Below are 13,361 nucleotides of genomic sequence, written 5' to 3' on the forward strand. Positions count from 1 at the left end.
GAACATATATATTTCCTAGATTTTCTTACAAATCACAAGCAATCCATTTTATTTAAACAAAGACGTGAGCAATTTGTGAATATGCGGTAATTTGAAACAAAAATTCTACTTGGGGATCAAAATAAGTACAGGTATACTCACACATGCAACCACAAAGAAAAGTGACATAAATACCTTAATTAAGTAAGACAATTTAACCCTCATCCACAAGGAAATGGAACCCTACGTACATGTAAACCCTGAAACCGGGCCTCAGAGGCCAGGTGTACCATGAAAATCTGACTCCCCCCAAAAAAAAAACATTCAAAAATCTAATTTAATTTGAGTAAATGACTATGATCTTGTAGTATGCATAATGGAGGACACATTGGCACTTTTTGTTAGTTTGCAGGTGAAAATTTTCATGAAAAAATTTTAAAAAAATTAAAGATTTGTATTTAACCACCCAAGGACTCCCCTATGAAAAAGCTATTTATTTGACATTTGATGACCATTTCAACATCTTTTCTTTGAGGATACTTTATGAGGATATATTGAAAGTACTTGAAAGTTTAATGGTTAAAAAATTGGGTGAAAAAAAAAAAATAATAAAAAACACATTAAAAAATAAGAAAAATTAAAGATTTATATTCTAACACCCAATGACCCCCCTATGAAAAAGCTATTTATTTGAGATTTGATGATCATTCTGACATCTTTTCTTTGAGGATACTTTATGAGGAATATATTGAAAGTACTTGAAAGTTTGATGGTTAAAAATTGGGTGAAAAAAATAATAAAAAAACACATGAAAAATAAGAAAAATTAAAGATTTGTATTCTAACACCCAATGACTCCCCTATGAAAAGGCCATCTATTTGATATTTGATGATCATTCTGACATCTTTTCTTTAAGGATACTTAATGAAGAATATATTGGAAATATTTGAAAGTTTGAATGGTAAAATACTGGGTATGCTATATGAGAAGAATTCAGTAAAAAGGCGATGGGGCCAATTTCTTGAGTTAAAAATGTAGCATTTTGACAAAGAAGTGCAAAACCTACAGGTAGTAAGATGAATACTTGTTTTAAAAATATCCACCAAAATTTTCACCACCAAACTTTCAAATAATAACAAAATGCACATCTCTGTGCAAACTATGTAGAAAACAATGGTATGGTGACTGAATATAAAATAGGTCCTTTTCTTTATGGGAATCCAAATCTCATGGGTATAAAAATGAAGATTTTCATGATTTATTTTTCATTCTTTCACTCACTATTTTATCATCAAACTTTTAAATATTTCCAATATATTTTTCATAAAGTATCCTAATAGAAAATATGTCAGAATGATCATCAAATATATCAAATAAATAGCTTTTTCATAGGGGAGTTATTGGGTGATAAAAAGGACATTTTTAATTTTCTATTTTTCATGTTTTTTTTTTAGTTTTTTCACCCAATAGTTTACCATCAAACTTTCAAATATTTCCAATATAATCTTCATAAAGTAAATTTAAAGGAAAGATGTAGAAATGATCATCCAATATCAAACTAGAGGATCAGAGAGACGATACCGCCTCCGAATATTGTACCACCAGCTGGAGCAAGCGCATTCGTATAGACCCCCACATACACAAAATAAGGGACACAGCCACCAGTCTTGTGCTTGACAAGCTGTAAACATGCAATCAACAAGAATTTTCAATATTTGCAAAAAATATATGAAACTAAAAATGGTACAATCAAATTTAAGTTCATCGTAAGGTAGGTGAAAGGTCATTTTCAAGGTCACAGTAAATTGCCAGTATATGACTTCCTATTCAAGTTCAATAGTAACTATGGACCTATCTCTGCCAGGTTTGGAGTTAAAAGAGAAAGAAATTAGCAGAGTTCAGTTCATGATAATAAGTAGATCAAAGGTCAATTTCAAGGTCACACTTAGATTGCCAGTATATGACTTCCTATTCAATTTCAATAGTAACTATGGACCTATCTCGCTAGTTTTGGAGATAAAAGGGAACCAAAATTTGCAAAGTTCAATTCATGATAAAAAGTGGGTCAAAGGTCAATTGCAAGGTCACACTTAGATTGCCAGTATATGACTTCCTATTCAAGTTCAATAGTAACTATAGACCTATCTTTGCCAGTTTTAGAGATAAAAGGGAAGCAAAATTTACAAAATTCAGTTCATGGTGAAAAGTAGGTCAAAGGTCAATTTCAAGGTCACAGTAAGATTGCCAGTATTTGACTTCCTATTCAAGTTCAATAGTAACTATGGACCTATCTCTGCCAGTTTTGGAGATAAAAGGGAAGCAAAATTTGCAAAGTTCAGTTCATGGTGAAAAATAGGTCAAATGTCAATTTCAAGGTCACAGTAAGATTGTCAGTATATGACTTTCTATTCAAGTTCAATAGTATCTATGGACCTATCTCTGCCAGTTTTGCAGATAAAAGGGACTAAATGTTATAATTTTGGAGTTACCATAAAGTGCCATACATTTCCTACAGAAAAAATTAATTAAAATAAAGAAAAGGTCATTTTGGTCAAAATTCTTGAAATGGGAGGTGCTCTGAAGTTCCAGGTGTTCAAATTTGATGAAATAATGTCATTTTTGACCACAAGTTGTCTGATTTGCCAAGCCTTATGTATTATTTTTCCGGAGTTCAAAATTTATTATCCATTACCGTACTGCACATTTTGCTTTCACCACCAATATGTATTTTTTGATACAGCATAACTTGAAAACCGTATGGAATACAAAAAAATGGAGACCACCTTCAGTGTTGGGCTTTACATGCTCTACAAAATGCAAAAAAGAATGGGTCTCTAGCATTAACGGTTCCCGAATTAGAGACAGTTTTCAGTTTCGGTACTTTATGGCCGCTACTCCAGTGAAAATGCACCGATTGACCCCAAATTCACGGAGATGAAAGATGACCCGAAGGGTAACACTTTCCAATAATATTATTGGTTAAGTCTGTGTGGTGTCTGAATAACAGGGCAAAAAAAATTTTTTTCGTAAAAAATTTCATTTTTTTGAAAATTTTGGCCCGTTTGACCTTGAAATAAAGGTCAAAGGTCAAATCCAAGGGCATATTTGAAATCTACACATATGACTTTTGGAAAGCTGTCTGTAGAAATTTTTCCCATAACTCCTTCCGTAGGGTAGATAATTAGCATTTAATTTTGCCATTTTTAGACAAGGGTGCATTGCAATGAGTGCCACACCTAGACCCCAATACCGACAAAGCCCAAATTTTACGTGGAACGAGTTGAGATTATAGGTGACCTAAATCCAAGAGATGGGTACAGGGGCCCTTACCGTCTAGGAGGAGAAGCGGTAACGGTGACTTGGCAGCGGAGCCGGCGGAGCCGCAGGAGCCGGCGGAACATACGGGTCGGGACTAAAACCATGGGTACCGCCAGCGCCTACGCTGGTGGTACAATAAATAGCTTTTTCAAAGGGGAGACAATGGGCGGTTAAGTGCACATTTTTAATTTTCATATTTTTTTCATGAAAATATTCACCTGCAAACTTAAAAAAAAGTGCCAAAGTATCCTCCATTTTACATACTACAATATCACAGTCATATACTCAAATAAAATAAGGTTTATGAACATTTCTGGTGGGGGAGTCAAATTTTCATGGGGAGTCAGATTTTCATGTTACACCAGTCCCTTGCTCCCTTTACCTCCACCTGGGTGCATGAGTATACACTGTGTATGGAAAATGCAGAAAAACGTTTTTTTTTTTCCTCAAAATGGAAAGTTTCGCAAAGGTAGCGCAGTCTATCAGGTATGTAATAATGATAGAAGCTCTTCTGTTCTATTATCTTTGAAAACAGAGACGAAAAAGGAATAATTTGGCCCGTAGAGCAGCAATGAATCGACTATCTACGGAGATAATATCACCAGAGATATTCACGGAAATATTAATGTTCGGAGCCGAGATTTAATTACTGTACCCAGCAGGGACGACGTGTGGGGAGGCGTGTGAGAGGCAGAGAGGCCATTTTTAGGTCACCGGCTTTGTAAAGCCTAGCTTAATTCGTTGAGAATGCGCTCATATATATGCTTTTTACATCTTTCAAAGAATATATAAATGTAAGGTACATGGTGTTCATATTGTCTTAATTTCCATATAAACTTTTTACACATATACAGTGGTTTTTAAAAACACAATTTAACACAATGTTAAATATTCAAACATATACCACAGGAAATGTAAAACTAATTGATGAACTTATATACACACTGTATACACAAGCAAATTAAGATATATGTCAATCTATGCTCTGTGAATGAGAACAAACTATATCATATCTTACATGTAACAAATTGAAACTTTTCTGCACACATAAATATCTGTGGTGTTGTCATCTTTGAGGGAATATATATTACTATACTGAGAGTATAATACCTTGTATACATATTGATATCAATATAATAAATAGACTTACATGTATACGCATGTTAAATTATCAAACTATACTCTGTGTGGGACAAAACTGAGAGTATAATACCTTGTATACATATTAATATCAATATAATAAATAGACTTACATCTATACGTGTGTTAAATCATCAAACTATACTCTGTGTGGGACAAAACTGAGAGTATAATACCTTGTATACATATTGATATCAATATAATAAATAGACTTACATGTATACTTGTGTTAAATTATCAAACTATACTCTGTGTGGGACAAAACTGAGAGTATAATACCTTGTATACATATTGATATCAATATAATAAATAGACTTACATGTATACTTGTGTTAAATTATCAAACTATACTCTGTGTGGGACAAAACTGAGAGTATAATACCTTGTATACATATTGATATCAATATAATAAATAGACTTACATGTATACACATGTTAAATTATCAAACTATACTCTGTGTGGGACAAAACTGAGAGTATAATACCTTGTATACATATTGATATCAATATAATAAATAGACTTACATGTATACTTGTGTTAAATTATCAAACTATACTCTGTGTGGGACAAAACTGAGAGTATAATACCTTGTATACATATTGATATCAATATAATAAATAGACTTACATGTATACGTGTGTTAAATTATCAAACTATACTCTGTGTGGGACAAAACTGAGAGTATAATACCTTGTATACATATTGAAACATCTTCCACATGTATTTGTGGTGCTGCCATCTTTAAGGGATATATTTACATCAGTTACATGGTAATGAAATTATCAGAAGAATATATTTACATAAAATACATATGGATGTTTTTTAACATATATACAGTGCTTTTTACAAATATCCATTTTTGTTTGTGGAAATGAACTAAAGGAGTAATTTATAAGCTAGTTTAAATAGATGGGTATAATAACATAAGCTACCATAGCATATATAGGATCATGACACTGTACCAGTAGTAGGGACACAGTGTACTTGTTTCTGTTGTATCCAATGCATGTGGCTGCCGATTGGTCGCGTCTTGACCATGGCCACCACCTGGTGAATGACGTGGTAATAAATGAAAGTATATGGAAGAAGCACATGGCGAGTTCAATTGAGTTATGTTAAATCGGTCATAACATTGGCGACGAGGACGGGATAGAAATAGAAATACTAACATGGCACAGGGAGAACCGCCGATTCAATACATCCACGTGGCAGGAATTGTTCTGCACGTCACACCGTTTAATCCACCGGAAAATCGACTAAATACCGGACCAGCATGGGAAACATGGCTGGAGGAATTCGAAGAAGAAATGCAGTTGCAAAAAGTGCAAGAAGCAGACAAGGTAACTTGCCTTAGGCGCTACGGTGGGAAAGAGATAAGAAACAAAATAAAATACTTACCAGATCCTCCAGTAATTGAAGATGAAGAAAGTGCATACCAGAAGGAGGTACGAAAACTGAACCTTCACTATAAACCGAAGCAAAATAAAATGCATAGTGTATATGTATTCAATAAAACAACAAGGATCCCAGGAGAAACCATAGCTTCATTCACTGCCAGGTTGAGAGAAAAAGCTGAACATTGTGATTTTGGTGAGAATGCAGACGCTCGTATTTTAGAAAGGATAATTCAGACTATGGATGATAAACAGATCGTAACTAAAGCCATTCAAAGAAATTGGAACTTAGAAACCTTAATCCAAGAAGTGAGCCAGAAAGAAGATTTAAACAAAGAAGTTGACAATATGAGAAATGAATTTAAAGTGGCAAAAATCTCGGATGGAGTCAGCGTCAAACCTAAAAGAAGATACCCGCAACTGATGAAAAAACTCATTAATCCAAGCTCAAGATTGCAGTGTTCTAGATGTGGAGGACAAATTCATAACAGAGATAAATGTCCCGCTAGTGGAAAACAGTGTTTTAAATGCAGCAAGTGGAATCATTTCCAGAAAGTGTGCAAAACTCAGAAACCAAGTGACAAGCCAACCGCATACAGAGGCAGAAAAATAGTGAAGAAAACAGAGTTAGAAGATAGCTCTGAATCAGACAATGGGGATTTCATAAAAACTGTGCATGTCCACCGAATCAAACAAGAACATGTGGGAGAGACAATAGAGGTGAGAATAAATGACATTACATGTGAGTGTGAACCAGACAGTGGTGCTGCCACTAATGTAATAGTCCATGAGCCAAATTGAAAAAAGGCCTTATTTAAGGATTTGGCTGCACCCCCCGTCAGGCAAAGGTTTTATGATTGATTCTTGTAGTTTAGAACCTGAATTTTTCATTTCTGCTTGTTTCCGGCTTGAAATAATGTCCGTTTGTACCGGAAACAGGCCAAATCCAAGATGGCCGCCAGTAAATTCATGTGTCAACTGTAAATACAAAAATTGATTTAAAAGTTACTTAACAACTTAATATTATCAAAATTTGCACTGATCACAAGTACTTTGGCCTTCTTTGATTTTTCAGGCACTTTACATTTTTCAAGATGGCGACTGAATCCAAGATGGCGGCCATTTTCCTTACTTTTTGTGAAAAAATACAAATACCTAAATTTGAAATTTTTTTTTATTAACCAAAAATTAGGAATATTTTACATGTTTTGATGTATTTGAATAAGTTGATGTCTATATTTTTAATTTTTACCAGTTAATTTATCACAAAATTGTACATTTGAACACAGATGGCTCTAATCCAAGATGGCCACCACATAAAATGGGCTTTTTGTTTTGATATGTCAACAAGAGTTTCTCAGTATAAAACATCTCAGACTACTTAATGGAGGATTTATTGCACAGGTCATGGTATGAAATGAATGACTGAATAATTTAAATTGTTTTGAGATTTTGTTCAGGGTATAAAAATCCAAAATGGCCGCCAATTTCTGAATTCAAAACGTACATTATTTTGATTTGCATGTTAAAAAACATTAAATTGAATAATTAGCAAATTAAAAATATTTATTTTTAGATAAATTTATCTGTATTGAAATCTCATTTTGCTTCTTGGACACTTAATTCTGTCAAAAAGTGGTTAATTTTTCTTCATTTATCATGATTCCAAGTTTGCCATTGATAAAAATGAACTGCACGCTACCCGTATGGACAATACCATATGTTATGAGCCTTACGTAAAAGGCTATTTCTGAGCTTTATTGTTGAAGTATGGAATGGAATATATAACTGAATGATTCAAAATGCTTTTAGGCTTGTATTTTAGGGTTGAAAAGTTCAAAATGGCCGTCAATTTCTGGATTCAAAACAAACGACATTTTGATTTGCATGTTGAAAAGCATCAAATTGAATGATGGGCAAATGATTAAAGACTATATTTTGATAAACTGCAGTGTCCTTTTACTGTTTAGAATCTAATTTTTCCAAAAAGTAATTATCTAAGCTCCAATCATCAAAAAAATCCAAGATGGCCACCAACAAAAATTAATTTTAGGTAAACATGGATGAAAACACACTGTTGAGTCGTAATTTTATACATGCATATATTAGTCTATATATATATGCCTGTGCTTCATAAGGTTGAGTGAATCTCAAATGCTTTGCCGTTTTCTTGAACAGGAATTGATGCATAACACACAAGGGACAGCAATTTTTTTCAGCAGCAACTATATAGGTTAGTAAAATGACAATTTTCAATATTGCAGACAAAGTGCATGCCCAAAATGCCCTAACAAGAGTGACGTACATCATTTACAACTTAAGGATCAATAGTTTGTTATATGGGGGGTGGGCTGTAAAATTTAATTTTCATATTATAGCACTTCTATTGTTACATTTCAAATGGACTTGGGTTACTGGTACATTGCTTGTTGAAAGTTCCCTGTCAAGCTTGATGAAAGAACCAGGATCTCAGTCAAAAAAGGGACTTACTAGTAGTAGTGATAAGATTTCTCACATTCTGCTAGGTGTTGATCGTAAAGAAGAATCAGAATTATCCTAATCTCAAGCAACCAAAAGGTAAAATCTTTAATTTATCTGAAAAAAAGGGATGGATAACATGCAGCTGTAGCATTATTCTACATGTATAAATCCGGGAAGCAATCACTATCATAAACTAAGGGTGCTTTCCCAGAGATTTAGATCGATCTAGAGATTAAGATTTAGATGGACCTAACTCCCTGGGGGTTCACGCTAAATTGCAGTCAGCCAAGCGGGCACCATAGTTAATTACCCCCTTACAGCTTTTAGATGGCGGGACAGACGCTTAAGCTGGCCAAGCTGACAGTAATCTAGTGAGACTCCCCACAGGGATAGATCGATCTAAAAATCTATGGAAATGGGGTATAAGACCAGCAAAGAAGTTGCAAGAAAATGTCTGGATCTCCAAGAACATCTTTTGTCTCTTTAGAGAACAGTGCTGGATAATAATACATTCAGGGAACTCATGAAGTGGTGCTGCAAAGTGAAGTACATTGATGGTGAATGATGTATGGCACATGTAAGTGACGATGAAGGAGTTCAAGCACAACATGACAAATGATGTTTATGATACAATGTATATATAGGTGCAGGTAATTCTTGCACTTCACGGATAGGTACTGTTCAATATGATCCATGAATTCTTTTAAAATCCAACATTATTCTGTTGAGAGAAAAAAATATTTGGAGATCCAAACATTGGAGAAACACGACTAAAACAAACTTTCTTAATAAACTAATTAACAAATAGATCACCACCAAAATCTACTTACTTTTAGCCTAAAAAATGACCTATCCTGAACACTTCATTTAAGTCTATCCTGAAATTTTTGAGTTAGGCTGATAACAATCTGAGAAACCATAACAAATGGACAAGCGAAGGTGAAAATGTGACCTTCTCGGAAGAGGTAATAAAGCATGCATACTAAGCTCCCGCATACATGTGTGAATATGGATCAGAGACCTGAACACAGGGCAAGAGGCTCACTCTCTTAAAACAAAGGTGTTTGCACACAACCTTTGGCATCATCAGGCAAGCCAGAGTAACTATTACAGAAGTTTTAAACAGGCATTTCTGTGCTAAAGAAGACTAAGTTGACTTGGACATGTGAACTAGATGAATGTTGCATAGCAAAATCCCAAAACAGCTGTCACCTGTACTATTTGACCAATTGGTTTTGGGTAGTAATCTCAGAGGAAGACCATGGTTGGGACTTAATGACTGAAACTTGCAAAAGCAGCCTGTTTAATTCCACACAGTGACACACTGGCAAAGGAGTAAACATTATCTAGAGCAAAGTAGAATAAATCTACCTGTAATTGTCTCTCAAAGAAAGACTAAAAGAGGTCAACAACTCGCTACAGCAAAATGAACAGACTTTGAAGCAAAATCACCATGAAATACTGACATAAACCCTGTAACACCTCCCTTGCTTGTAGATTCTAAAACAGAACTTGCTTATAAAACATGGAAAAGATGAGCCATGAGAGAATCCGACGTTAGAAGACTATGGATACCAAATTGAGACATTCATTGCTGCATAAGACTCTTAACTTGAGTGGTGACCATATTGAATATTGTAGACATGAAACTGGTTTAAAATATAAAAAAATTAAACTTCTTAATAAAGTCTTAACTTTTTAAAATTATGTATTCAAGAAATATTTGACGTAAAGATTGTCCCAGCCCCATTATTTGAAAATCATTTGCAGTGGCACCCCATCTTGACTTTATTGATGTTTTTGGCCATTACTTACTAGCAAAAGGAGACTGGAATTCAATCAAATTAATTAAATGTATAACTTTTTAGAATTAACATTTGATTTCGATTATTTTTACTTTTTTATTTACATGAATGGCTTATGGTAAGAATTCACAGTTAATAGTAGTATGGTTGCCATCTTGGATATCCTGTCATATTTGAAACATTTGAAATATTTTAAATAGAGAAAGCTTCGAAATCATACCAAAATAGGAAAAAGGAGTCTGCAATATATACAGTTTTATCAAAAACATGTACATTACGCCTTCTGTATTCATTTTCAATGCAGTTTGATTTTTTCTCATTACGTACAGAGAATTTATGGGCAAAAAATCAGAAGGGATCATTTGTTCAATTCTGTAGCCTTCCAAAAATTTGAACTGAATTAAACAATACTGTAGATGAATTATTGCATGAAAAAGACATTCAATTTGAAATCTAGAAAGACATAAAGCTTTCGTTCATAATCAACTCACTATAATCAACTCTTTTTCATTGGTAGCCGTCATTGATTTATGGCAAGCAAGTAAAATATGATGAATTTAAGGAAATATGAATGGTCAAAGTAGCAAGAAAGGCCTGGATGTTAAAGATACATTAAAGATATACGTCACAGTGGTTTTAAAATAATGTTTCTTTAATTTCTCTCTCTATATATATTATTAGTAATGAATCAGATAAGTAAGCATATTTAATGTACGCAATAGCAGCCATCTTGAATATTAATTGCAATGTAAAAATCTGAGAAAGTTTCTTTGAAATAATTCAAAGAAAAAGTTATTAAGGATAAAAAGTAATTTTAAAATGAATTACAAAAAGTACAGAAATACTGTGTACGCAATTTAGTAAGGCTCTCAACGAGGTATTGTCCACACAGGTAGTTGCAGTTCATTTTCAACAATGGCCAACTTGGAATCATGATAAATGAAGCAAAAATAATCACTTTTTGACAGAATGAAGTTTCCAAGAAGCAAAATGAGATTGCAATACAGATAAATTTATCAAAAAATAAATATCTTTAATTTGCTAATTATTCAATTTGATGTTTTTCAACATGCAAATCAAAATGTCGTTTGTTTTGAATCCAGAAATTGACGGCCATTTTGGACTTTTCAACCCTAAAATACAAGCCTAAAAGCATTTTGAATCATTCAGTTATATATTCCATTCCATACTTCAACAATAAAGCTCAGAAATAGCCTTTTACGTAAGGCTCATAACATATGGTATTGTCCATACGGGTAGCGTGCAGTTCATTTTTATCAATGGCAAACTTGGAATCATGATAAATGAAGAAAAATTAACCAATTTTTGACAGAATACAGTGTCCAAGAAGCAAAATGAGATTTCAATACAGATAAATTTATCTAAAAATAAATATTTTTAATTTGCTAATTATTCAATTTAATGTTTTTTAACATGCAAATCAAAATAATGTACGTTTTGAATTCAGAAATTGGCGGCCATTTTGGATTTTTATACCCTGAACAAAATCTCAAAACAATTTAAATTATTCAGTCATACATTTCATACCATGACCTGTGCAATAAATCCTCCATTAAGTAGTCTGAGATGTTTTATACTGAGAAACTCTTGTTGACATATCAAAACAAAAAGCCCATTTTATGTGGTGGCCATCTTGGATTAGAGCCATCTGTGTTCAAATGTACAATTTTGTGATAAATTAACTGGTAAAAATTAAAAATAAAGACATCAACTTATTCAAATACATCAAAACATGTAAAATATTCCTAATTTTTGGTTAATAAAAAAAATTTCAAATTTGGGTATTTGTATGTATTTTTTCACAAAAAGTAAGGAAAATGGCCGCCATCTTGGATTCAGTCGCCATCTTGAAAAATGTAAAGTGCCTGAAAAATCAAAGAAGGCCAAAGTACTTGTGATCAGTGCAAATTTTGATAATATTAAGTTGTTAAGTAACTTTTAAATCAATTTTTGTATTTACAGTTGACACATGAATTTACTGGCGGCCATCTTGGATTTGGCCTGTTTCCGGTACAAACGGACACTTTTTCAAGCCGGAAACAAGCAGAAATGAAAAATTCAGGTTCTAAACTACAAGAATCAATCATAAAACCTTTGCCTGACGGGGGGTGCAGCCAAATTGGATTTTTTGGCCTTTGGCTCATGGACTATAATGGATGAACATCAATTCAAACATCTAAGCAGAAGATCAGACACAACCCTGAAACCATCGAAAGAAAAACTGAAAACTATACAATCAGAGCTAATCGTTCTAGGTGAGTGCCCAGTGACCATCCAGAATAGCACACGGGGGACCATCTCAAAATTCATTGTCATCAAGGGACATTTGGGGTGTAAACCACTGATAGGCAGAAAAACACTAGAAGACTTAGGAATGATGGAAATAAGGGAAGACGGCTCTCTTAAAGAAGAAAATGACTTGAAGATTAAAGTAGTCAAAGAAGACAAAACAGATGTTCAGAAAATCTTAGATGAATACAAGGATGTGTTCACAGGTATCGGGCATGCCAAAGACCCTAAGTCAGGAGCACCCATTGAAGTAAAACTGGAAATGGAGACAGATGTCAATCCAGTTGCTCAGAAACCGAGACATGTAGCTTTTCACCTTTTAGACCCTTTAAAAGAATTGTTAGAGCAAGGGGAAGAAGAAGGTATTTATGAGAAAGTCCCTGAAGGAGAAGCAATAACATGGTGTTCACCGCTCGTAGTACAACCTAAACCCAAGTACACTTCAGTTCGTGGGAAGCTAGAACCACACATGATCCGTGCAAGCATTGATATGAGGATACCCAATCAAGGCATGAAAAGAAGTCGCTGTGTACAAGCACCGATAATTGAAGACTTCACTTACCATTTACGTGACTGCAGTATATACAGCAAACTTGATTTGAGATCCGGGTACCATCAGTTGAGTATTGATGAGGAATCCAGGAAGCTAGCCACATTTAGCACACCTTGGGGGAATTACCGTCCAAAGCGATTGATATTTGGAGCTAAAAGCTCACAAGACGTGTTTGATGAGACCATGTTAAGAATTTTTGGTGACATACCTAACTGTTTGAACCAAAGAGACGATATTTTAATCGGAGGGAGAGATACGAAAGAACACAATGACACACTTAAAACAGTATTAAACAGAGCAAGAGAGTTCGGCATTACATTCAACTTAGAGAAGTGTGAATTTGCCCAGGAAGAAATATCGTTCTTTGGACAGGCAAGGGA

The sequence above is a fragment of the Lingula anatina genome, chromosome 9 (assembly GCF_051362555.1).
Source record: "Lingula anatina isolate TDL-2025a chromosome 9, LinAna3.0, whole genome shotgun sequence".
NCBI lineage: Eukaryota > Metazoa > Brachiopoda > Lingulata > Lingulida > Lingulidae > Lingula > Lingula anatina.